Source organism: Lissotriton vulgaris, chromosome 8 (genome assembly GCF_964263255.1).
Source record: "Lissotriton vulgaris chromosome 8, aLisVul1.2, whole genome shotgun sequence".
Taxonomy (NCBI): domain Eukaryota; kingdom Metazoa; phylum Chordata; class Amphibia; order Caudata; family Salamandridae; genus Lissotriton; species Lissotriton vulgaris.
Window position 1 is genome coordinate 1,006,798,335 of NC_141696.1, and position 25,274 is coordinate 1,006,823,608.

The 25,274-nt window shown below is 46.4% G+C and overlaps 1 pseudogene; it reads left to right on the forward strand.

The window, feature by feature from the left end:
- The first annotated feature begins 201 nt into the window (after window positions 1–201).
- Window positions 202–25,274, forward strand: part of LOC147698240 (uncharacterized) — a 52,587-nt pseudogene continuing 27,514 nt past the window's right edge.

The window sequence follows — 25,274 nt, forward strand, 5'->3', positions numbered from 1 at the left end:
AAGGCGTTCGACCGGGTGCACTGGCCTTATTTGGAACGGGTTATGGTGAAGATGGGCATAGGTGAAAAATTCCGCACCCTGGTTTTTAATTGCTATCTGTTCCCGATGGCGGTGGTGCGGGTGAATGGCTGTAGCTCTCAAAGGTTTTGCATTGAGCGGGGCACCAGACAGGGCTGCCCACTGTCCCCACTACTTTTCGCTATGTACATGGAGCCCTTCGCCCAGAGAATACGGCAGAACTCGGACGCGATTGGAGTGAGGATGGTGGGATATATTCACACGGTTAGCCTCTATGCGGACGACGTGTTTCTGACCTTAGAGGAGCCGAGGCGTGCTCTGCCTGCGTGCATTGACGAATTGGAAGCTTTTTCACAGGTGGCTGGATTCAAAATGAATATGGGGAAATCAACGGCACTGGACATCTCCCTGACCCCTGCAACACGACGGGAGTTGCAGGGCCTCTTCCCGATGCACTGGTCGGCCCACCAGGTCCAGTACTTGGGTATCCTGTTGGCACATGCATTGCAGGACATGGTGACAGCCAATTATACGGCTTTGACTGGAAAGATTAAGGAGGAACTGGGGAAATGGAGTAAGGGCTTGATATCGTGGCTCGGGAGAGTGGCAGCGGTTAAAATGACGGTCCTCCCACAGATCTTATATCTATTCCGGGCCCTACCGTTGCAGTCGCCTAAAGGCAGGCTCCAGCAGACACAGTCGGTGCTGTCCCGTTTTATTTGGCAAGGCCGCAAGCCTAGGATGAGGAGGGTTCTCTCCACGTTGGCACCGGAATCGGGGGGACTGGAGGTCCCAGATTTGCGCAAATATTTTCAAGCGGCGCAGCTGAGATACCTGGTCGAATGGAGCCGATGGGAGTCGGACAAGCACTGGTTGTTCCAGGATCTGCAGTGGCGGGCCGCCCCTTACAAGAGGTGCCCTTTCGGCGTAGGTCTCATCGCCCCCCGAATCTCTACGCGTCTTTTGTAACGCGGGTTCCGCTGAGGGTGTGGGATGCTACTAACCATGCACACGAGCTGACCACGTTCCCCTCTCCATTCACACCTATTGCAGACAACCCGGACTTTACGCCGGGGATTACCCAAGGTGCTTTTGCACACTGGCGTGCTGCCGGTTGTAGGACCCTCTTCCATGTGTACGGGCCGGATGGAGTTCTCCCTTTCCGGACTCTCAAGGAGGAGTATGGTTTGGCTGAGACAGATAGGATGCGCTACTGGCTACTGGTTTCAAACAGAAACTGACTAAACTTGAAAAAGACGTAGCAAGGTTTGACAAGGAGAAAGTCTATCCTTACCTCAAGGAAGGGTATACTAATAAGAAAACCGGGTACTCCTCTGATGAGAACTCTGGCGCTGACAGTCGCAGGGGGTCTTCAAGCAGTGACTCCAGTGCAAGCACTACCCCTAACAACAACCGTTACCAACGTCGCCCAAATTGGAACCGAGGTTACCATCAAGGACCCATGTTTCATGGACCCCCCCCCCCAAATGCTGCCCCTTGGCAATACCCCTTCTACCCGCAGGGACCACCTCAATTCTACCCCCAGAACCCCCCTTTTCACGACAGAGGTTGGGGCAGAGGAAAAGGGCGCAAGCGGAGCGGCACAAGAGGGGTACATTGGCAAGATCAGCCATCGACATCCGCCCCGATGGAAACCAGGAGTGCAGCGAGGGGGAGAAGAGCCTAGTAGTCAACCTCTCCAATAGAGTACTCACCCCCATTGAAATGGCTACCCTTGAAAAGGGTTTAGGTTTTGTTCCTACTCCCACCCCGGACAACTTCACAGAAATGTGCGAGATAAAACAGCTTTTTCGTAAAGTACGCCTTAGGGCTTACTTCCAAGATCAGCCAGCCACTGAAAAGACTGATACAGGGCTACGCAATCCCTCCACTTTTACCCCCACGGATGGGATGGTCCCTCCAGAGGTGCTGACATTTGAGCGGGCTGTACTAAAGTCCTTGGAGACTAAACCAAATACCAGCAGTTTCAATAACCTGAGCAGAGCTGAAATACAGGCAGTCTTATCCCTGGGTAATGACGCTTCCATCGTCATTAAACAAGCTGATAAAGGGGGAGCAACTGTCATACAAGACGCCACCGATTATGACACAGAGTGTAAGCGCCAACTTGCCAACACCACCCACTATAGACCCCTTCCAGCTGATCCAACCAACAGGCTAATCACAGACATTTCCAGTCTTATCATTGAAGGCGAGGCTAACGGCTGGATTTCGAAACATGAGGCAGAGTTCCTTCTGACGACGGACCCAGTGGTCCCCAATTTCTATACTCTGCCCAAAATTCATAAAGGTACTAGCCCAGTCCCAGGGAGACCCATCGTCTCGGGAATCGGCTCATTATTGGAGCCACTGTCCAAGTTCTGTGACGTATTCCTCCAACCCATTGTAAGGAAAATACCTTCCTTCCTGCAGGACACGAGAGATGTCCTGCGTCTCATAGAGTCCATCGAAGATAGAAAGGAAGTGGACCTACTCCTAACGCTTGATATGGAAGCCTTATACACTAACATTCCCCAAGCAGCCACACTAGAAGCCGTAGAGTCTGCTCTTATGCAGCAGGAATGGTCCTCACCTACCCCAATATCATTCATCATGGCCTGTGCGAGTATTGCCCTAACGGAAAACTTCTTCCAATACGGATCACAGATATACCATCAAATCAGGGGTACCTCAATGGGTTCTACCTTCGCTCCTAGCATTGCCTGTATTTATATGGCGGCCTTTGAGAACCAGTTTATCTATCCCGACTGCAACCCCTTCAGACAACATCTAACACTATGGCGTCGTTACATCGATGATATTCTGATACAATGGAAGGGTGACCGCGATAGCTGCACCCGGTTCTGCACCTGGATCAACCAACAGAACCCCTATTTGAAATTTACAGGCTCCATGTCAGAGACAGCCCTTCCCTTTCTTGACCTCACGATACGGCTGGGACCAGCCGGTCTGAGCACCACCTTGTTCCGTAAGGAGACGGACAGAAACAGCCTTCTTCTGTTCAACAGTCATCACCCCAGAGCACTACGCGAAAATCTTCCCTTTGGCCAATTCTTGAGGGTCCGTAGAAATTGCTCCTCTAGGGATGACTACAGACAAGAAGCCAACACCCTACAACACAAACTACATGATAGAGGGTACCCCACCAAATTGATACGTGACTCTAGTAAGATAGCCCTTAACAACCATAGGGAGGCCCTTCTTGAAGTACATCAAAAAGAACGTGATGACCTAATAACGTGCGTCACAAGTTTCACCAGAAACTCTAACTTCATTAAAAAAACAGTGAACAAGCACTGGGACATTCTCAACTCAGGGGGCACTGATTTACCTAAGCCTAGGTTCGCTTTTAAACGCACGGCTAACCTAAAAGACTCCCTGATACATACACGTCCTAAAAAACAACCTGGTGCTGGACAACGGACACTGTGGGACCTCCCACCTGTTGTTGGACACTACCCATGTGGGGGCTGTGCGGTCTGTCCTCAGTCCAAACAATGCAAAGAAATCAAGCTTACTGATTCTTCCACATGGAAACTTAACAGACACACAAATTGCCACAGCTCTAAATGTATTTACCTTCTTATTTGTCCCTGCGACAAATTTTACGTAGGGATGACCATGAGACAGGTGAAGCTCAGAATAACGGAGCACAAAAGCAACATACGATGCTCCAAGACCCACACGAGATTGTATGAAAACTACCAACTACACAATCACTCTGCTGACAGCATTCAATGGTTAGTACTTGAGTCCCAACCAGCCATGACCAAACAAGCACTGTTCAGGCTTGAACAGAGATGGATTCACCGTCTCCAGCTTGATATAATAAGGCTCAATGATGCTATTCCCTGGGCTACCGTCTCAAGATAATATCCCCAAGCCAGCCCCCCCGCCCCCTACCTAGATAATATAAAACACACAGGCATAAGTCTTCCCATTAAAAAGGGCTCTTGGCATGTCATATGGCTTCACGATTACATTCCTTTGGCATCGTATAAATCATAGGGCTTTCCGATGACATTCCCGGGGTTAACACCTCAAGCTAACATCCTCTGGCCAGCGCTTTAGGTTACCTAACCACCCATTCCAGCCCCTTATTCTTAGTCTGATATAACTATTTCCCCCAACAGAGGATCATTAAACTACATTTCCGTTGATCCATCAGTAATATGATGTCCTTACCTCGGGGCCCCACAAACATCTGATCGACTCCTGCGATCTCCCAGAAGAGCCATACAATCCGGCCAAATAGAGGGGCCTCCCATGACACTGACGAGGGCTCCAAATCGCACGATGGCACACCGCCCTGCCTATATCCTAATTTTAAATTTCTCCGCCTCATATGCATTCCCCCGTTACCTGGTCTGTCGCTATCCCAGCAGACCCCACCCTTGGCATTAGCGCTTCCTCCAAGATGGCCGCCACACCGTGTCATCTGAATTCAGATACAGGTCTAAGCTACCGCATTGGTTCTGCGCATGCGCATGACGCGCAACAGGCGCGCCACTTTCGATGCTGCCCCGGCGCCTAGGGAAAACCACCTACATATAGGCGGTCACCAGAGGGATTCCTCACCAGCTGCTCTGCACCCTGACCAGGTGCCGTGAGCGTGAGGGGTAGGTGTCCCGCCAATCCAGCGCCTGACTAAAGGTAAGCTCCTCCTCAAATCCTCGAGGCTCGTGCTTTTGCCTAAAGCCCAGTTCCACGGATAGCACCCGGAACTGCTCCCAGCTATCTCACTAGAATCGCTGCGAGTCTCCACAGTTCTAATACCACCTCACTCTGTCCGGCAAGTCAGTGGGCACTGGCAGAAGTGTATATTATGCCCAACCCTACCATTACCGCTTTCCGCTCCCACGCAGCACGGCTAAGAATCGAACGGAGTACGGGCAGTACCCTGGGGTGTTTCCTCCTCCCCTCTTCGTTGGTTCCTCTTCTTCCCCCATGCCTCCGGGTTAACTCTATCTTTTGAAGGCTAAATTCGGCGCGGGTCACTCTATTAACACAGCGCGAGTGACAGCAAAGCGCTAGGCATGAGTTGAACTGACCCCTACTCACTTCTATGTTCACTTGGCAGGCTGGGATCAGCGCGTTGAAGTCCTTCATCATAGCGCCGATTTCAGCAATACGCTGGATACTGGAGTATGCTGTGTTATCTTAGATTCATACTCCAGACAACCCTGGGGTTGATAGAGTGGGCATCCCTCCTCCATGCTTTTGAATTTATTTTGGCATTTGTATTTAACGCTATCAAGTGTTTTCACCATGGAGGTCACTTTTCCAACCAGCCTCCACAACCACACACTTCCTCAACCCTACCCTGTTGGACTATATGCCAATCTATACCTCCCTTACATACCCTACAGGTTTATCTAACCTAACAGCACTGGCCTCACAGGAGTATGCTGCGAGGCCCTAATCGCTTCCCTTAGGGTAAGAACATGCTTGCTTTTTTCCTAGGAATGGGTGTCCTCTTGAAAGTTTTGGCAAACAGAAGGAGTCAGGTCTGAGGCAGGACTGAGGGGGGCTGGACCATAATATAATGCAGAAAAATAGAGACTGCCCACACCTCATGGACTTGAATTAATTCAAAAAGAGAGTACAAGTGTAACTCAATGACACATGTATAGGTACTTTTATTTATACCCACTACTCATATTCTTTTATGTTTTTTTGAAAAAAAAAATTCAAGAACAAGAAAAAGATATACCCACACAATCAACACAATGATTATACAAATGTAAACTATTTTGAAAAACAACAATTCATGAAATACGTAAATACACAAGACAAAAATATTAACACATTGTTATGGTCCGACTCGCGCCTCACCTAAAAGACGCTAGGAATGTACAACTACAGGGTCCAGAATGCTTAGCGGCATGGAGGAGGGAATAAAAGGATGGAACTTCCTGTTTCCGGTGTCGGATATTTTGACTCTTGACCCGGCTGGTTAGTGACCTGATTCTGTCTCGTGATTATCGTGTGGATCCGTTCGTTTGGTTGTTTCTTCCAGGAGGAGTTGGAGAAACTCCCGTTGTTCGTTGGAGCCAGAGACCTTGTTTTCCGTATGCGCGTTCTTCCTGGCTTTCCATTGGCGAGCCTTCTCATCGGCTCATGCGGAAGGCGGTTCTGGGTTTCCCTTATGCGCTGATTTCCCTGCACCTCCGTTGGCGAGCCTTCTCCTCGGCTCATGCGGAGGACAGGAATCTCACGGTCAGCGAGCCACTAGTTCTCCCCGTTTCCGTTGGCGAGCCTTCTTGCATCGGCTCATGCGGAAACGGAGTTGTTGTGTTTCCATATTACCGTAACCCTACTCCGTTGGATAGCCTTCTTGCATCGGCTAATGCGGAAAGGGTTTTTGCCTATTCTATTTAATCCTCTGTTGGCGAGCCTTTTTTCACCGGCTATTGCAGAGGATTAATTTGTCAATTTACTTCTGGAGGAGAGGTCTTGGTGGAGTTAACCAAGGGTTCCACTTCTTCATCTTCTGGAGGCTGCTTAGAGTGTCTCCAAACAACAAAGGTACTTGCTTAACCTTTCCTTATTAGGGTGACGTAACCCATATCCATCACTATTTTGCTTTATGGCTGTTGTGAAGGCGTGTTTCATAGACCCCCACTTAAAACCTGAACGAAAGGAGTTTAGGGTAGGTGGAGCTCCAGTTTATTCCTTCCATCTGTCATACGATAGCTCTCTTGCATGAAATATCATACCTTGATCCAATTGTGTATTTCAGAAGGGAGGTTCCAGTTATTCAGACAGGGCCTGTTCTCAGAAGACGAGAAGTATCTTCTGAGTATCGCAGCCTTTTTCAGTTATCCAGGTAGGGAAAGAGTAGATGTACGCACTGGATTGTGTATCCTTGAATAAGAACAGTTTCCAATATTATTGTTCTTTGTCTTGCAGCTCTCCCTCCCCGCTGTCCCCTTCCTTTCCTTCCCGTTTGTTCCTGCAGCCCTCATCTGATCCGTCTTTAGCCCACGGCTTTAATAGCAAACTGGGTTTGGATAGATCTGGAGGGGGCCTTTTTATACTACATACTGATCCTGAGGAAACAGAGGTTAACACACATTTAGTGATATATGGTTACAAATAAATTCCTGTTTTGAGACAACCAAAGCGAAGTGAAAAAGCAAGAGCTTATATAGCGTTCATTCATTAGCATAGGCACATTTAATGTTTTGATGTGCTCTCAGTTTAGTGTTTGAAAAGCACTCTGGGAAACCTCCAATGTGAGACATTAATCATGCCATTAATAGACCGATTTTGAAGGGAATTTCCACCCAATGTCCGTACGATTGGTTTCCCTTCACACACACCCTCCCTCACCCCTCACAGTGTGGAGATTATTCACTGAAGTCACGTTATATCTTCTGAGTAAAAAGTCACTTAAGTGAGATTTGACTTGACTTGTTCTTTTTTAACCTATTTTTCCCCTACCTCTAGGTCGCCTAAATAGAGCAGGACCCCGTGGCCCTCTTTACCTCCGACCCAGAGAGGTTGTATCTACCTTCTTCATAGTGAATGAGCTTCCAATTCATATGTGTTTTTGTGTAGTACTTTGTTGAGGTCCTGACGAATTGCCGGTTGGCGAGAAACATGTTGACCACACCAGGGGGTTGAGTTAGTTTTCTGTATACCTATACGGTCTCTAGCTCCCCTCTCACCCCTTTTAACCAGGGAATCAGCCACGTTAATAAAAGTCAGTGTGGATTGATCACCCTTTTTAACTTTCACTCACGTTTGCACCGACTACACTTTCTTCCATCCTCACTCACACCCACCATCGGCAAGGAACAAAAGAACCCCGCCAAAAGAGTGCCTTTGGGTACTCCGTCAGACATTGCAGCGCCGGTCTGTCGAGGGGCAGTGAGTCGATGATGACACTGGACACCCTCCAGTCAGGGTGTGTTTCACACCTAATACGCTGGGTGTGTGAGGCTCTCTAAGTTCCGACAAGGGAACCCTTTTAGTCACATTACTTGTGATACTAACTCTTTTCTCCACTCTGTAACACTTTCCCTGGGGAACTTTGTATTCTGCTGTTTGCTCTAGGTGCGACACTGGGCCTTGCAGCCACAGGTGCGTCAGTTGGCAGACAGGAAATTATTGCCGTACGAGAAATGGTTAGTGACGCGAGCCTCGGATACTAAGCAAATCACAGATCTTTATAAAATGTTACAGCCTCCCCCCACACACTTTCATAACCCAGGTGGGGAACGCTGGAACAGGGAGCTGGGGAGAACATTGAGCCATAAAGAGTGGGACCAAATTTCATACCGCGCACGACACTCTGCATACCATATAGGACTAACTGAAACCTTCACTAAAGTGTCTACATACTGGTATTACACTCCGGAGCGGTTGCATGAGATGGATAGGCATATTGATAATACCTGTTGGCGGGAGTGTGGGCAACCTGGTACACTGACACATGTCCTGTGGGAGTTCCCGTTGTTGAGCCTTTACTGGAAGGAGGGGCTAGATGAGATCGACACCCACTTTGAGATAGAGTTGCCCCGCTTCCCAGCATACATCCTGTTGGGCCTGCCTAATGGGCTGATGTATCCACTTAAAGCGCGCAGGGGTAGACAAATTGCCATATCATTAGGTTCCGCCGTTCAGAACATTCTATCACAGTGGCGGACCACCACTGTTCTATCTGTCACGGGGTGGCTATATAGATTATGGCATGTCCTGGGCATGGAGAAATTATCACTGATGATGGCCGGGGAAGTAGATCAATTCGAGGAGTTGTGGCAGCCCTTTCATGCAATACTAGCCACCGAGTTCAGGGAACTAACATGTCCGAGGTACCTGAGGCTCTTGAGACTGACACCACCTCTGGACTTCACCGCTTAATAACCGCAGGCCGGATAGGGCTAGGGGATAGGGGTGTGGGCTGAGCTCAGAAGGTTTAGCGAGACAAGACACTGGATGGGGGTACTGGGAGGGAGGTAGGGGGGCAAGGGGGGGTGGGGGAGTATTGGGGGGGGACTGTTTCTATACAAGAGGAAATGGAACAGAGACTTCATTTCTACCTCAGGGTGTTATTTAATGTGATGTGGATGGACACGGAGCTCACGCAGCCTCTACTGCATTTGCGGGACGAGTAGCATTATCTTGAAGGTGGGCTCCCGGGGTTACAGCACAAATGTCATTGCCTGAATGTCTTTCTTATCTGTGTACTCTTTCAATAAAATACTTTAAACTTAAAAGTTCCTTCTCCTTTCCTTGGCAATGAAGACACCACTGCAGGCCAACCCAGCAAACAGCACACTGGCAAAAGGGCAGTCAAATCTCCTGCTGCTTCCTTGGTTCTTCTCCTTGGCAAAGGTTTGTTTTGTTGTTCTAGAAGTGATTTAAAGTCCTGGGGTCTGGGCCCCAACATTCATACTGCAAAATCCTTTGTCCTCTGAAGGCAGAGGGTTTTGTACCTAGTTCAAAACAGTTCTGGGTGCATTCTGCCAGTGCACACCTTCTTCCATTGTCAGGGTGTGCTATGGTCCTCAGACACACCACAGGAGGAGGAGCCAGTATTGTGGAAAGCATGCACAGCCCTATTCAGGCCCAGGTGCTACTCCTCCCACCACTCTACATGCAGATAGGTCTATTCAGCCCTGTGCTGACACACCCTGTCTCCTGGAGCCTTTTCAGCTCCTGTCACTCACAAACCAGATATGCAATACACAAGCTAGCAGAGGCAGACTGGATGGTTAGGTAAGAAAATACCTACTTTCTAAAAGTGGTATTTTCAAACACAGAATGTTAAAAACCAACTTTACCAAAATATGTATTTTATCATCCTGAGTTCTGGCATACTAAATTCGAATTTCTACCAGGTTCGCTGGGTCAGTTAGGATTATAAAATCTTATAATCAAACTGCCCATTCTGGCCTATGAGGACAAGTAGCCTTGCAATAGTGAAAAAAACGAAAATGGCTGTAATTCACTATTAGGACATTCCACACACGTCAGGGCACGTCCTACCTTTTACATACGATGCACACTGTCCTTGGGCTTACCTTAGGGGTGTCTGATATGTAGAAAAGGGCAGGTTTAGGGACTGGTAAGTTGGTGCACTTACCAAGTCAACATGGCAGTACTTGACTGCACACAGGCTCTGCAGTGGCAGGCCTGAGACACACTTTACAAGCTACTTCTGTGGGTGGCACAATCAGTGCTGCAAGCCCAACAAAAGTATTTGATTTACAGGCCCAGGGCACAGATGGTGCACTCTACTAAGGTCTGACAAGTAAATCAAATAAGCCAACCATGGAGTCACTAATCAATACGTCAATTCAACATAGGGAGCACTTGCACTGTGGCACTGAATAGCAGTGGCACAGTGCCCAATGCATCTAAACCAGCAAAACATATAAAAAACAGAGGAGGCAATCAGTGAATAATGGAAGGGAGGCTCACGCAAATGGTACCAGGTCTAACATAAGACCACCCAGAAGCCTATGGTTTGAGCAACAGCAAAACTCAGACACTGTTTAACCAGTCTTGCAAGGGTGATGTGGGGTACTTTTCTCAGGCACTGATGGTTGGGTGAAGGGTAGTTTGGTTGACATGTGAGGGGTTGTGCAATTTGGATGCTGGAGAGCAGATGTTCAGTCCCTGTTTTCCAGAGTTATGCCAACACCTGGTGGAGTGTAAGTTCTCTAACGCCAGGGAACTTGCAATGGAGGCAAATCTTTTGGTGGGTTCTGAAGAAGCTTTTGGGAGTGATGCTGAAGGAGATGGCTCAGGTTTTCCCCAAGCAGGTGTGGTAGGGGAGGTTGGTAGTGACCCAGATTGGTCCCAGTATAGCGGGATAGGTGAGGGGTCCCATGTCCTGTCTCTGAGTAAAGGGAGCAGAAGTGGGGTGAGTCCAAAGGTACCTGAGACCCAATCCCAGGGCCTGGTTTGATCCATGAGGGAACCCCAGGAAGGGGACCTAGTCTATACTGAGAGTCCATCCCCTGAGGGATATCCAAATGAGTCAGGGGAGCTGGGGGAGGGTATTCAACCAGTTCTGGTGTCTGGCAGGACCACTTCTGTAGGGGGTGCATGAGTCCAGAGCAAAGGGTGAGAGAGAGTCCCCAGTAAAAGGACCGGTGGGTCAGGGGTTGCCATCTCTGATGTCACAGCACCCCAGGACTGACCCTGGTGAGGCCACTTCTGGCCTGGGGGGTCTTCACGCACTGTCAAATGGACAGGAGGTGGAAGACCTCTGCCAGGCAGACTCTAGCACAACTCAAGAGGAGTGTGTTTCCCTTGGGGGGGGGGGTGGGTGTATTCCTACAGAATTCCTTGCTTGCCAGGCATAGGTATAGCCTAGACCCTAGGTTGGAGGGTGAGATCCAGATTGTCCACCCTGACCTGGTGGAAGGGGCGACTGCTAACAGTGCCCTATCCGGTTTGGATTCTGGGGGTACTGCTCCAGGTGGGAGGGAGCAGATCCCCACGGAGGAGAACAGGATGTGGGAGAGCCCATCCCAGTCCCTTGTTCAGCCTCAGGGTAAAAACCCTAGGCTGGCAAACCAGTTGCAGGATAGCACCCCTGAACTGGTCGGAAGATTGTGCAGGATGGTTGTCCCAGTCGTCCTGACAATTCTAGAGCCTGGGGGTACATCTCTACAGTGGAGGGTACTGGAGCGCAGGAGGGAAGGATGGGTTCGGGAGAGCCCACCCCAGTTTTTTGGTCATCTTCAAAGTACAGACCCTGAGCTAAGTAACCAGTTGCAGGATTGCACCACTGAACTGGTGAGATAACTGTGCAGGACACTTGCCACAGGTACCCTACGGTTCTGGAGTCTGAGGGCACCTCTCCATCTCTACTGTGGAGGTTTCAGTACCCCAGCGGGGAGGACAAGACGGGGAAAGCCAACCCCAGTCTCCTGTCCATCCTTAGGGTACAGACCCTGGGCTGGTGTTTCAGTGTCAGAATGCCATACCTGGTCTGACAGGAGGGAGAGCGGACAAAGGGTGTCAGGAACCTGAGGCTTAACTCCCCCCACACTCTAACACCACAGAGGTTAGAGAGCCCTGAGAGGCATGGCGCCTGGTTCTTGTCACTGACAACTGTCAGTGGCCACTGCGGCTTGCTGTGCTGGTGCACAGAGTTGCCCCTGGGTTGGGGGGCCGGAGTCACACCCCGGGAGTTGAATGGCCACATCACTGTGTTGGCCAGTCAACCATCTGCCTGCTGGGACATACCTGTGAGCAAGCTAAGGTTAGGTGCTGCACAGATGGGGTCCACAGGTGAGGAGAAGGGACTCCTCAAGGGTTAGCTTAGTGGGTCCTGAGAGTATGGACTGAAGGATCCAATTGGATTCAGCAAGGCATAGAACAAGAATGTGCCCCCATTGTTGTGGGCCATGTCAATGTTCCATCCCCCGAGCCGGGAAATCCATCAAGGGATTGGTTAGTTGACCCAGGCCAGAATGGGATTGTGTTAGACTTTGCTTTTGTCAGCCGGTTTACCCCCAGACGTTTTCTGTTTGGCCTCCTGTTATTATTGGTTTACAACTCTTTGCACTTTACCACTTCTATTTAGTGCTAAAGTGCATATGCTCTCCGTGTAGATTATGTTGGCTGTGTGTGCCTAGGGCCTGTAGTTCAAATGTTGCTGGTGGGCCTGTAGCACTTATTGTGCCACCCACACAAGCAGCCTTTCAAAGGGTTCTCAGACCTGCCACTGCAGTGTCTGAGCACAGTCTCTACTGCCATGTCGACCTTGCAAGTATACCCACTTGCAAGGCCCAAACCTTCCCTTTTATTACATGTGAGTCATCCCTAAGGTAGTCCCAAGGTACCCCGTGGTCAGGGTGCAGTGTATGTGAAAGGTAGGACATGTACTTGTGTGTGTGACATGTCCTGATAGTCAAATACAGTGTACTTAGTTTTTAATGATTGAAAGGTTATCTGTCCCATACAATAGAATGGGAAGTACTTTGTAATACCTTAAAAGTATAACTTCCCATGGGAAAGAGATAGAGAAATTGAGTTTAGTATGCCTGAACTCAGAATGTAAAAATACAAATTTTAGCAAAGATTATTTTTATGAAGTGGTTTGAAAACATCGTTTTAAGAAAATGGGTATTTTCTTGCTTAGCCATCCAGTGTGCCTCTGCTGGGTTGTGGATTGACTGTCTGGCTTAGGAGTGACAAGGGCTGGGGGAGTGCATTCTCTGTAAGACCCTGGTCTGCATTTAGAGTGGTGGGAGGAGCTTTCCTTTGAACTTGAATAGGCCCTGTCTCCCTTGCACAATGCTGTCTCCACCTCCTGCTGGGAAGCTGGGCCAGAGAGGACAGAACTGGTTTGGACTGAGCTCAGAGAATGTTGCCGCTAGAGAACAAAGGAAAATATGGTAGAGATATTGGGGCCCAGACCCCAGAACTTTAGATTACTACTAAACTAAGGAATCTGCCAGGAAGAAGAGCTGCAAAAGCTGTCAGGAGGAACTGCCAATTTTCTGCGTGTTCTGCTGTGTTGGTCTGCTGCTTGCTGCTTCTGTCTAGAGCAGGGAAAGGACTAGATTGTAGTTTCACCTCCTGCTATTAAAGTTTTCTCCAAGGGCTTTAAGTAGAGCCTGCCACCCGTTGGAAGTCTCAGGAAGGTAAAAGACTTCAGGGAACTCACTGGGATCAAGGAACCTGCCAAGGAGAAGAGCTTAAAAGCTGCCAGGAAGAGTACTGCCTTTGCTGTTTTTTTGCTTGGCTGGTTGGACCTGCAGTGGCTGCTTCTGCCTTGTGCCATGAAAGGGCTGGACCAAACTTTCTTCACTTATTGATGGGTATCTCCAAGGGCTTGAGATTGAGCTTGCCTCCTGTTCACAAATTCTCAGGGACAGCAAAGACTTCACTTTCCTGTGGGTACCACCTCTGGGACCGCGTGTCTCAGTTGCCACAGAGGGAACCTGCAACTGGATGCCGCAAACAAGACCGCTGGCAGTTCTGTTATCTGAAGGCACCACAGAGGGCACCGCCACACTTCGAACCACAACCCTGGTCTCACCAGTGATCCAGCAGGCTACCAACCTGCGAACATGTATCACTATATATTCATCTGGGCCCATAAACACACTCACTCATATGGGCTAGTTAACACCGCTGGAGGTCAGATTTTATAAGGGCTCAAAGTAAGTAATTTACCTATCATTTCTTACTGATGCAAAGCCCTCTCTTTAATCAATGGATCTATTTTAGTTGAGTAGTAATTGATGATATGACAAAGGTTCATTTACCTTATTATCTTATTAAAATAACCACAAACTCTGGAAAGTTGAAATGTTTATCTAATTAATCATATGAGCAAAACAAATTACAGTGTTTACTCCATCTCCATCTTTCTGAGGAAGTAAGATTGGTTTACCCAATTTAGAATAAGGTTTCACAACAACAAGTACCTCAGGAAAGACAGTATAGAGAGAGAAAGGTACATTGACACAATACACAAAGATATATTTACCTAGGATGGTGTGAAAAATCAGACCCCTCTGGCCAAAAGGTAATGGGTACCTTTGAAATTTCAGGTGACAAGGATTTTAGGACAAGTTTCAGTACAGGATAGATGACCTCTTCTGGATTCGAAGTCTGCGTCTCACCCATCTTTGACACTAACTTCCTCCTCGATTCTTCTGCGATCTTCTTCTAAGTCTATTACCTCCTCGATTCTTCCGCAATCTTCTTCTAATTCTATCACCTACTCGAGTCATCCGTGATCGTCTTCTAATTATTTGGCTTTAAAATTGTAAGTCTGCTTCTTCAGGTATTCGATCAGCATTTGGACAGCATCTCGGTCTCTCAGCATTTTCTTGCTGCCAATGCAACAACTAATCTTACTAACTACCCCAATTATACTTTTCTAATGGCATGAACCACCCCTAAATGTTTCAACTTTATGAAACTTCTATTTCTGATTGGACAAGCTGAGGGGAAGATCATCACACCATGCTAAGTTCTAATCATTTTCTTTAGTTCATTGTTTTAGGTTCCCGCCCATTAATTTGTTCTCCCAAGATTTATTTCCGACCCATATTTGCAAACGTTATCAACAAGAATGTATACATTTCACAGTTGTCCATTGTATCTTCAGGATGTTCAGCTGGTTCCCAGGACATGTACGGAGAATGTCCTTGGACGAGTTTCAAGACTTGACCTCACTGTTTCTGAGTTGTCATCTTTGCCCATACGTGAAGAACCACGTGGGTGTCAGATTTGAGCTTTGCTCAGTGACCCAAATATAAACTAATTAAGCATGGGCGTAAAAAAATCAATTCCGTTCACGGAATTTGCTGATTTTCTGCAATTTCACGGTCCGCGAATCTCGCAAAATTGCAGAAAAATCCGCGAAATCGCGTGCTGGACGGATTTTCAAAAACTGAAGTTCATGAAGCACTTACAGGGTTACAGCAGGTGCCAAGTTGAAGCTAATTTCTTTGTAACCATTTACAAAATGGTTACAAAGAAATTAACTTCAACTTGGGCACCTGCTGTAACCCAGTAAGTGCTTCCTGAGCGGCGCCGCCAGAGTAGTTGCCTACTTGCAACTATTCTCTGACCCTGCTCTGACCCTCGAAGCAGGGTCAGAGAATAGTTACAAGTATGGCACAATGCTCCAGGCTGTCACAAAAATTAAACCACAACCGGAAGCACTTACAGATAAGGAAGCAGGTGCCGGACTTGAAGCTCAAATTCAGTAACACATTAACCAGCCCCCGTTTGAGGCTGGGCAGGGGTGCTTTCTCCCCATAATCTACAGTGGTGAACCAGAGGGTGCTGTTGTGAACCAGAGGGTGCTGTGATGAACCAGAGGGTGACAGTGGTGAACTAGAGGGTGCTGTAATAAACCAGAGGGTTGCAGTGATGAACCAGAGGGTGGCAGTGATGAAACAGAGGGTGACAGTGATGAACCTGAGGGTGGCAGTGGTGAACCAGAGGGTGGCAGTGATAAACCAGAGGGTGGCAGTGGTGAACCAGAGGGTGTCAGTTGTGAACCAGAGGGTGGCAGTGGTGAACCAGAGGGTGCTGTGATGAACCAGAGGGTGGCAATGATGAACCAGAGGGTTACAGTGATGAACCAGAGGGTGACAGTGGTGAACCAGATGGTGGCAGTGGTGAATCATAGGGTGGCAGTGATGAACCAGAGGGTGATAGTGATGATCCAGAGGGTGGCAGTGGCGAACCAGAGGGTGACAGTGATGAACCAGAGGGTGGCAGTGGTGAACCAGAGGGTGCTGTGATGAACCAGAGGGTGGCAATGATGAACCGGAGGGTTACAGTGATGAACCAGAGGGTGACAGTGGTGAACCAGATGGCGGCAGTGGTGAACCAGAGGGTGGCAGTGACGAACCAAAGGGTGGCAGTGGTGAACCAGAGGGTGGCAGTGATGAACCAGAGGGTGGCAGTGATGAACCAGAGGGTGGCACTGCTAAACTGCCTGGGAGCCCTGTGGGTGTGAGCCCCCGTGCTGCTGAGCTGCCCAGGGGTTGTGAGCCCACGCACTACTGAACTGCCCCGGGGCCCAGTGGGTGTGAGCCCCCATGCTGCGGAACTGCCCCAGTGTGAAAATCATTCATGCTCAATTGCCTGGGAGCCCTCTGGGTGTGAGTACACATTGTGCTAAGTGCCCCCTGCCCCCAGTACGTATATATCCCGTACCGCACAGCACCATCATGCTCTTGCACCATGAAGTCTGGTGCCTGGATGTTCCTGATCCGTGTAGGTGGTACCACCGTCTGGTGCAGTCAAAATGTAAAGTCATAACTTGCTACACAGTACCAATAAACACGTGTCCCCCCTGGCACCTGTATGCACATGTACCAGGTGTGGAACACTCGCATGCCACTGCACCCTACTGCCCAGCGCCAGCATATGCCAGTATGGGGCAGTTTAGTATGAGATGGGACATTTTCCAGCAGCAGCAGCTGCATGCATCTGAACCCACTGAGCAGGATCAGAACGGCTTTGTACCAACACACGCAGCAGAGCTATCTTGGACATCTGAAGGATTCTGGGGTCCTGTGCCAAACGTATTTTTGCATCCATGAGTTTCCCGAGCGCCATCCCCGTGTAGCTCCTGTGACCAGGAGGCTGCTTTCTCCTCATCTGCTGCTCTGCTCAGTCTCTGACCCATTATAAACAAGATGCATGTGAACTCGCATAGAAGCCCCGCCCGTTTGGCCCCATCCACCACACACTAGCGGTATGAAACGTCTTCCCGTCCATCCCCACTATAATGGCCAGCTCACTCAAGGGACCTCGGCACCTTTTGATGCGCTGGCAAAGTTACAGGCACATGTGGTCACATATTTGTGCAAATGGCACAAAAATCCGCGAGCTTGCGGGAAAATTTGCGAACTCGCAGATTTTTTTGCCATTTCGCACGAATTTGCGGACCGCAAATTCGCAAATTTCACCCATACTTAGAACTAATAGAGAGGTCAAAATAAAAGGTATTAATTTCAAAATAAAATGATTTCACTATATACCACCTATCTCTACTCTAATCCTGTTTTCTTATAAAGGCTCTTCATGCATTAGCATTTAGAATACAACTTGGTTTAGTTTTAGCAAAGCAGATGCTTAGCGCGTGAGTTACCAAGCGGCCATTTTAGATACTTTTGCGCAGAAGCGGAAATTTCCGTCCAAGCGTAAAGACTTTATTCTGCGTAGATGCAGGTGACGCATGCGCAATACAGTTTCCAGTGTTAACAGCCATCTTTAATCACACTTGGGTTACTTGTTAGTCAAACACATAGGCAAGCTTCATCTAATCTAAAAGTATATGAAATGTGGTGCATATTAGTATCAAAATACATTAATGCTTCATTACGAGATTATATGAGAGGATTGCGTCCAAGCAAGTCTCTTTAATACGAGTCCTTGCTCTATCGCTGGCGACGAACCCCGCTGCTGCCACCGAGCTGCTGCTTGCACCGTGACCTTTGGGCACTGCACTCCGTACCGCCTCACTTCACTCTGCCGATCTGGCCTCACCGACGACACCTATGCCAGCTGACATCGCCGCCATGGTCTGCACCATGGTCTGTGGGCCCCGCTCATAAGCTACACGCAGCACCGACCTGTCCCACACTGCAACCTCAGCCTACAGAAGCCATCCCCATTGACCTCTGATTCACAATGACCACCGAAGCTTGCACTGTGACTGTAAGCACCGCAGAGGGCACCAATACACTTCACACTGAAATCCTGGTCTTACGGACGATGGCCACCGCCGCCTCCAGCAACCTGCTGCTTGCACAGCGACTTGTGGGCACCGCGCTCCACTTTACACCGCAGCCTTGACAACCGTTGCCATTGTATCCCATCACCATGGACGGCCACAACAAAAAGGTACTGTTTACAAGTCTTCTGACAGTGGTCAGCACAGATGCGGACGACCGACCTTGGTGGATTTGGTTGCTTTCAGCACCGCTGTAGCACCGGACGGAGCTACCGCCTTCAAGGAACAACGTTTTTACAGTTATTCTTGCAGAGTACAGATTCTGATCCTTGTATGTTGGACATTTATCGTTATGGTCTTGTTTTGCTCAGATAAGTATTGGTTACTTTTTCTAAAACTGGTGTGGTGTCCTTTTGTAGTGTTTTCACTGTATTACTGTGTGTTATTTGCAAATGCTTACACATTGCCTCTGAGATAAGCCTGACTGCTCGTGCCAAGCTACCCAGGGGGTGAACAGGGGTTATTTTAGAAGGTTATCCCCCTTATCCTGTCTAGAAGGAAGGGTCCCTATTTGGACAAAGGTTCAAACCATTGCCAACTAGAGACCCCCGTTTCTAACATACAGGAACTTAAAGACTAACGAGATGACCATTCTATCGACCAAGAAAAGCGTTCTGTCACTGGAGAAGAGAAGGTGCAACCAGCAACTCCTGGCTGGATTCCGAAGTTTGGGGATCTAGTCTGAGAACTGGTTGTGGGCAAGAAAGAACTTGTCCCATCCTACAAAACACTGGTACTCATCCTGGAAAACAAAGGTAGCAAATCAATACTTTTACCACCCTTTGCTGGTTGCAAATACAAGAGATTTGTTTCCATTGATCTCATCAAACTACTTCAAGTTGACATCTACCAACACCATACACACACTGTATGTGAATTTACAGTTTTTGACTATGTCAGGATCCCTTCATGTGCCTTCTGTGTTGTGGGCGTAGCATGCATGGCTGTTGTTGCTTTACCCCTATGGTGCTCTGTGGTGCGCTATGATATGATGACTGATGTTCCCCAAGAACCATCATTCTATTGCCCTTGACTCCCTTCCCTGCATTCCCCAGAACCCGTGAACCAATAGACTATCTGCACCAGCAGTTTCTGTGCCTTGGTGTAGTTTTTCCATTGAATCTCTGATCTCTACCCCGGTTGTGGAGGTCTCTGCCAAGAAAGCAGAATGTCAAATACGGCTGTAAAGTTACCACAAGTAGTAACTTTATGGTTATAATAGACACTATTTATGACTCTTTTTGTAGTGAATGGGGACATGTACGTCGACACCCATGCGTAACTTTACAGCTGCAAATATTGAATAGCCAAAAGTAGTAATGTTACTCAGGATTGTAAGAGTAAATTTACTTGTATAAAATCTACATCTGTCGATTTACCTTAGGCTCAACAGTAATATAAAGTACACATAAAATAATGTTCCCTTCCCAAAGCTGTCAATATTGATGTTTGATGAGCATGATTGACAACCAAACATGAAATTCAAAGGGAAGTCTATTACTGTGCAGCATACAGCAGCATAATGCCTGGTTAATATTTGCAAGTATTGCAGAACATGCAGTCCCAGTGAAAGGCACAGAGAAATCAATCTTTCGATTCCAGTGATAAAGGAACAAAAGAGTGACTTAAGAGAAAGCCAAATGTTCACAAAGGATCCCTTATGTCTTGTATTTGAAGTAAATATTTTCATTGTTTTCTTTTCCGCAACTGGAATCAAGAAACTGATTGCAATGCCAGAATAGGCGGATAAAAATGAGAAGCTCTTTCATAGTCTCATTGTTTGCCATTGTTTTCACGTGTGTTTACCAAGCTGTATTAAAGCTATATGACCATCCCATATTAACTTTCAAACATTAAAAGCAGATCAGTTTTACATAGGTTCTCATAATTATGGTCAACATGATATTAGTATATTGATATATTTTTTTTCTGGTTGCCTCAACTTCTTAAGAAGGCAGCATAAATAACAAGTAATTATACAGTAATGTGGAACATTGTTCTAAACCAAACTTTTTCTAAGAGACACGGTTTTGCCTTTTAGAGAAAGGCAAACTAACAGGTGCTACAAAATACATTATGCCCGATTCATAAAAGCCATTTACTGCCGTAAACCTACACCTGTGGCTGAAGATTGCTCCGTTAAAGCCTAACAGTTGTTCACAGAAGGATACCTGTCAGGCGAAACAGACCTCCTACTGTGGCATTGTGCACCACTGTTGTGTCCAGTTATGCAGTATTAAACTCTACAATGGGTGATGCGGAGTAGGTGGTTCAAGGCGTAATTTGTCTTGAAGTTTGTGCATGTCCACAAAATTGAGAGTTTGTTTGGCATTAAAATCTCCTTGCTGACGCCTTTCCTCTCTAGGGGTTGTATATGTCAAATAAAGAGAACATTAGGGGCCATTTCACATTCCAAGTGAGTCATGGGAGATATAAGATAAACTGAGGACTGGCTCACAAAGCCATTTTGACAGGCACTATTTCATGTCTTTGGTGGTACGTTATGGCAGGTCTTGATAAAACATCTTTTACCACTGTATCATGAAAGCAGGATTCTGTAGGTGAAAATATGTAACAGAAATGTTTGTGCATATTTCTGTGTAACAGCCCAAAACAGCTCAAGTACCTGTGGTTGTGCTTACAGAGCTGTCCATACCTGAAGAGGCAAGCCACTAAAGTCACTGAGTTAGGCTCAGAACAACTCCACAGTTCTTTGAAGAGTGAAAGTCAGTAAGGGCTTTGGAATAGTGGCAGGTTGTTGTTCCAATGGATACCAAGAAGAAAATCCTGTTTCCAGTTACCATCAAGGATGATCCTGAGGACAGTATGTCACATGGTCTTGGGAGAGAACGAGCTAGAAGCAGTGGTTGAAAGATCACCACGTCCCACCTCATTAAGTTCTACACTGGTCTACAAAGCTGCCATTTTCTTGAAACCACTACCACCATTCGATACCACCAAAAAGCTAAATATTGGCAACTGGTGGACAACATGGATAGAGACATTTGTAGATATCATTGATGCACTTGAAGAGACTGAAACAAAAAGATTATCAAATACCTCAAAAATCGGGCTGGTGATGTTGTAAAATAAGTCATAAAGAAAATGCCATAAACATGAAGAAATCACATACGGTCAGAATAAAGAAACCATGAATATCAAATTCAATCCAATGCCACATGTTTACTACAAAAGATATATTTTCAGTCAAGAATGACAGAAAAATTGGTGAAACCAGCGATGAATGTATAGACTGACTTGACACACTCATCAAACACTGGAAGTTCAATGAATTCAGAGATGAAGAAGCCATACTTCTCAGGGTCATTGGTGGATACTTGTCCGATTCATTCAAATGGTCAAATGCTGTGAGAAACTCTGAATCTTGAATGAGTGTTGATTGCTGCTAGATCTTAAGAGCATGAATATTGACAAGCTACTGATATGGAGTCCGGAGGTGCCCAGAATGAATTAATCATGAGTGTGAAAACAAGACACAGCAAAACACTGAAGAACACAAAGTGATGTCTACGCGTAAAAGGAAGTTATGTTTTAGATGTAGATTTTCCTTCATATATGACGACAAATATCCCACAATTGGAGAAATAAATGAGGGCTATTGGAAGGAGAACAATGTTGTGATGGTGTGCAAAGCAAAGGAAAAAATAAGTGCTGCATTGCGTAAAGCCCAAACATTCCTGAAGCAACATTCAACGCATACTCACAAGGCCTTGCATAGATGCTGGGTATGACAAATCAATACTAAACGAAGCCGATTGCCAGCTAAATCTTTGTCAAACAATTGTACCATATCAGTATCAAGTGAAAGTAAAGAAGATGGCTGTGCCATGTCGATGTTTACTTCAGAAAAGTGTTAAGGACTGGCCACATGTGAAGAAAAATGTCTGTCAAAGAAAAGTTGACATAAAAAGCACCAACGTCCTTCAAACACTGTCCGAAAATTACTCTGAAAGTAAATTGAGTTTGATACATCCACTTTCATCATCAACTGTGGAGTGTTGATAAACATTATGCCTGAGGAGAAATACAATGAATTGCATCCCTTACCACAACTTATGCAATTGAAAACCAAAGTGCATATATGGCCTGCTTTGACACCCTGAAAAAGTCAAAGTTCATTTGTAGCAATGATGAAACACAACAAAACAAAGGAACAAGCACCGGATCATGTGATTCATGGGACATCGTAAAATGCTTGTTTACTCAGCTTTCCATGAACTACAACGTGAATGCTCACCATGAATTAGTAAGTCAGCTCCCTTCGCTGTTTCATGGACTGGGAAAATTAAAACTATGAAAGTTAAATTGCATGATACTGAGGACATCCGTCCTGTTGCTAAGAGAAATAGGCAAATTATTTTTCATTTACAAGATGCTGTTAAAAAGATCTTGAATTGTTACTTAAGTATGATATCATTGGGCATGCTACTGGTCCAATGCCATTGGTTTCTCCTATCTTGTTAGTGCTAAAATAGGACAGTGAAGAGGCGGTAGACATATGCATTGACATGAGCCAGGCAAACAAGGCAATTGAATGAGAACGATATCCAAGTCCACACATTGCTGATATGATAACACAATTAAATGGTTCAAAAGTTTTCTCTTGCCTCGATTCATCAGTTGGAAAAGTGCAGGAAATTTCAACTTTTTCTACACATGTTGGTCTGTATCAATGCAAAAAGCTAAGCTTCGGTGTGTTATCAGCTACAGATCTTTTTCAAAACATCATTCGACGTATAACAGAGCCTGTCATGAATGCTTTTGATTATAGTGATGACATATTGGTTTTCAGAACTACCCAAAAAGAGCACATTAAGGCTCTCACACAAGTATGTCTTTACTGACTGATGTCGGTTTGACTTTGAATGCAGATAAATGTGTGTTCCATAAGAGACAGTGGAAATTCTTTGACCATATCTTTTCTGATGGGAGTATGACACCTGATGCTACTAAAGGACAGGCACTGTCAAATGCTTATTTACCACAAGATCTTTCAATGGTGCATTCATTTCTTGGCATGGCCAGCTACTGTTCTAGATATATATGATACTTTGCCACTGTAAGTGCTCCATTCAGAAAGTTGTTGAAAAAGAATGTATAATTTCAATGGCCACATGATGTGTGCGAACAGTTTTAAGAAAATAAAACAAGACATTGAGAATGCTACTGAAATGGCTTATTTCAATCTGAAAATTCATACGGAGGTTGTTGTTGATGCTAGCCCAGTTGGGTTAGGTGCTATCCTTGCACAGCACATCAGATATTCAAATGCTCAAGGGGATATGCAAGTAGGAGTTTGTCACAACCAGAATATTGCTTACTCACAACCTGAAAAAGAAAGTTTAGCGTGGTATGGGCATCTGGACATGTCCATGTATTCCTGTACTGAAAGCCTTTTACGCTGGTAACTGATCATCAAGCTTTACTAACAATATTTGACAATTCAAAGGCCAAGATTCCTCCTTGCATTGAACATTGGGGACTATGGCTGCAAGAGTAGAATTAGAACACTGCATCAGCCAGGAAAAGATCAGAACCCTACTTTTCCAGAATTCTCATTCAAGGTCATGGCACTCCATCCAAGTCAGCTGAAGTTTATATCAACTTTATCGCAAAATCAAACACAGCAGCTCCCATTTTGTTAGCCCAGATTCTCACTGGTATGAGCCATGATAGTGACAAGCTGAAGCTGAAAGATATAATTATTTTCTCAACAACAAAGGAGTGACTCTAGTGAAAAAAGTGATAATAAAATTAGAATCACAAGATAACGCTTCACTGTATGCTGCACGCGTGATCAATACTCACACGCGTGCAGGGAATACAGTCAGGCAGTCTCAGAAGTTCCTAGGGGGGCCCGGGCGACCGTCACACTTTTTTCACTAGAGTCACTCCTTTGTTGTTGAGAATATATTTAACTGGGGTACAGGAGTGTCTACACCCTACCTCTCTTGTTGTTTTGGAAAGATATAATTACACATCAGTTGTGGAAACATCACACTCAACCTCTCACCTGCAAGAGCGAGATTCAAAAATACAGAAATGTCAAAGATGAATTTTCCATAACTCAAGCAGGAGTTATATTGCGAGGGTCGCTGATCTGAGTCCAGAGAGTCTGTGGCAGAAAATGATGAAGTGGCCACGAAGGACATAGGAGAATCGTTGCTACAAAAGGAGCACTCCGACACGAGTCTGGTTTCCATATCTCGACGAGCGAGTTGAGAAGGAATTAAATGCCTGCCATCTATACAACTGTCTATCTACAAGAATTACTCAACACACCTTACATATGTCAGAACTCCTGAAGCATGCCTGGGAGAGAATAGTCAATGATTTTTTTGGGTCCACTCAATTAAGAACATCACCTGATGGTGACTGTGGACAAATACTCGCGATTTCCATTAATCGAGGATCTCTCATCCACCACTCAAGATCGAGTCATTGAGAGACGAGATGGAATCTTTGCGACATTGGGTGTTCCAACAATACTAAAATCCAACAATGGACTGCCTTTTAATAGCCAGGAGTTCGAAGACTAGTTCGAGCATCTGAATATAAATCATCAAAGAACAATTGTCTGTGGCTGCAGGCCAACAGAGTGGTTGAAAGATTTATGAGCACAATAAAGAAAGCTGTGTAGTGTGCTACCCTTGAAAAGTTCAATTAACAAACTATGTTAAACTCTTCACCTCACTCAACTAGCGGTGAAAGTCTGAATACATTGATGTTGGAGAGAGCAATGACAACCAAGATACCTCAGTGGACCAATCAGAGAGAAAGAGATGAGAATGCAACTTTTTCAAGGGACGTGGTTGAGAAACAAAAGATTGAGACATATAGGGCCAGATGTAGGTCGCCTAATACCGGTCGGTAATGGTCGAAATTTCCGAATTTCGGCCGTTACCGACCGGTATTAGGCTATTGAGAAGTAGGGGGCCTCAATTACAAATTCAGTAATTTACCGATTCGGTAT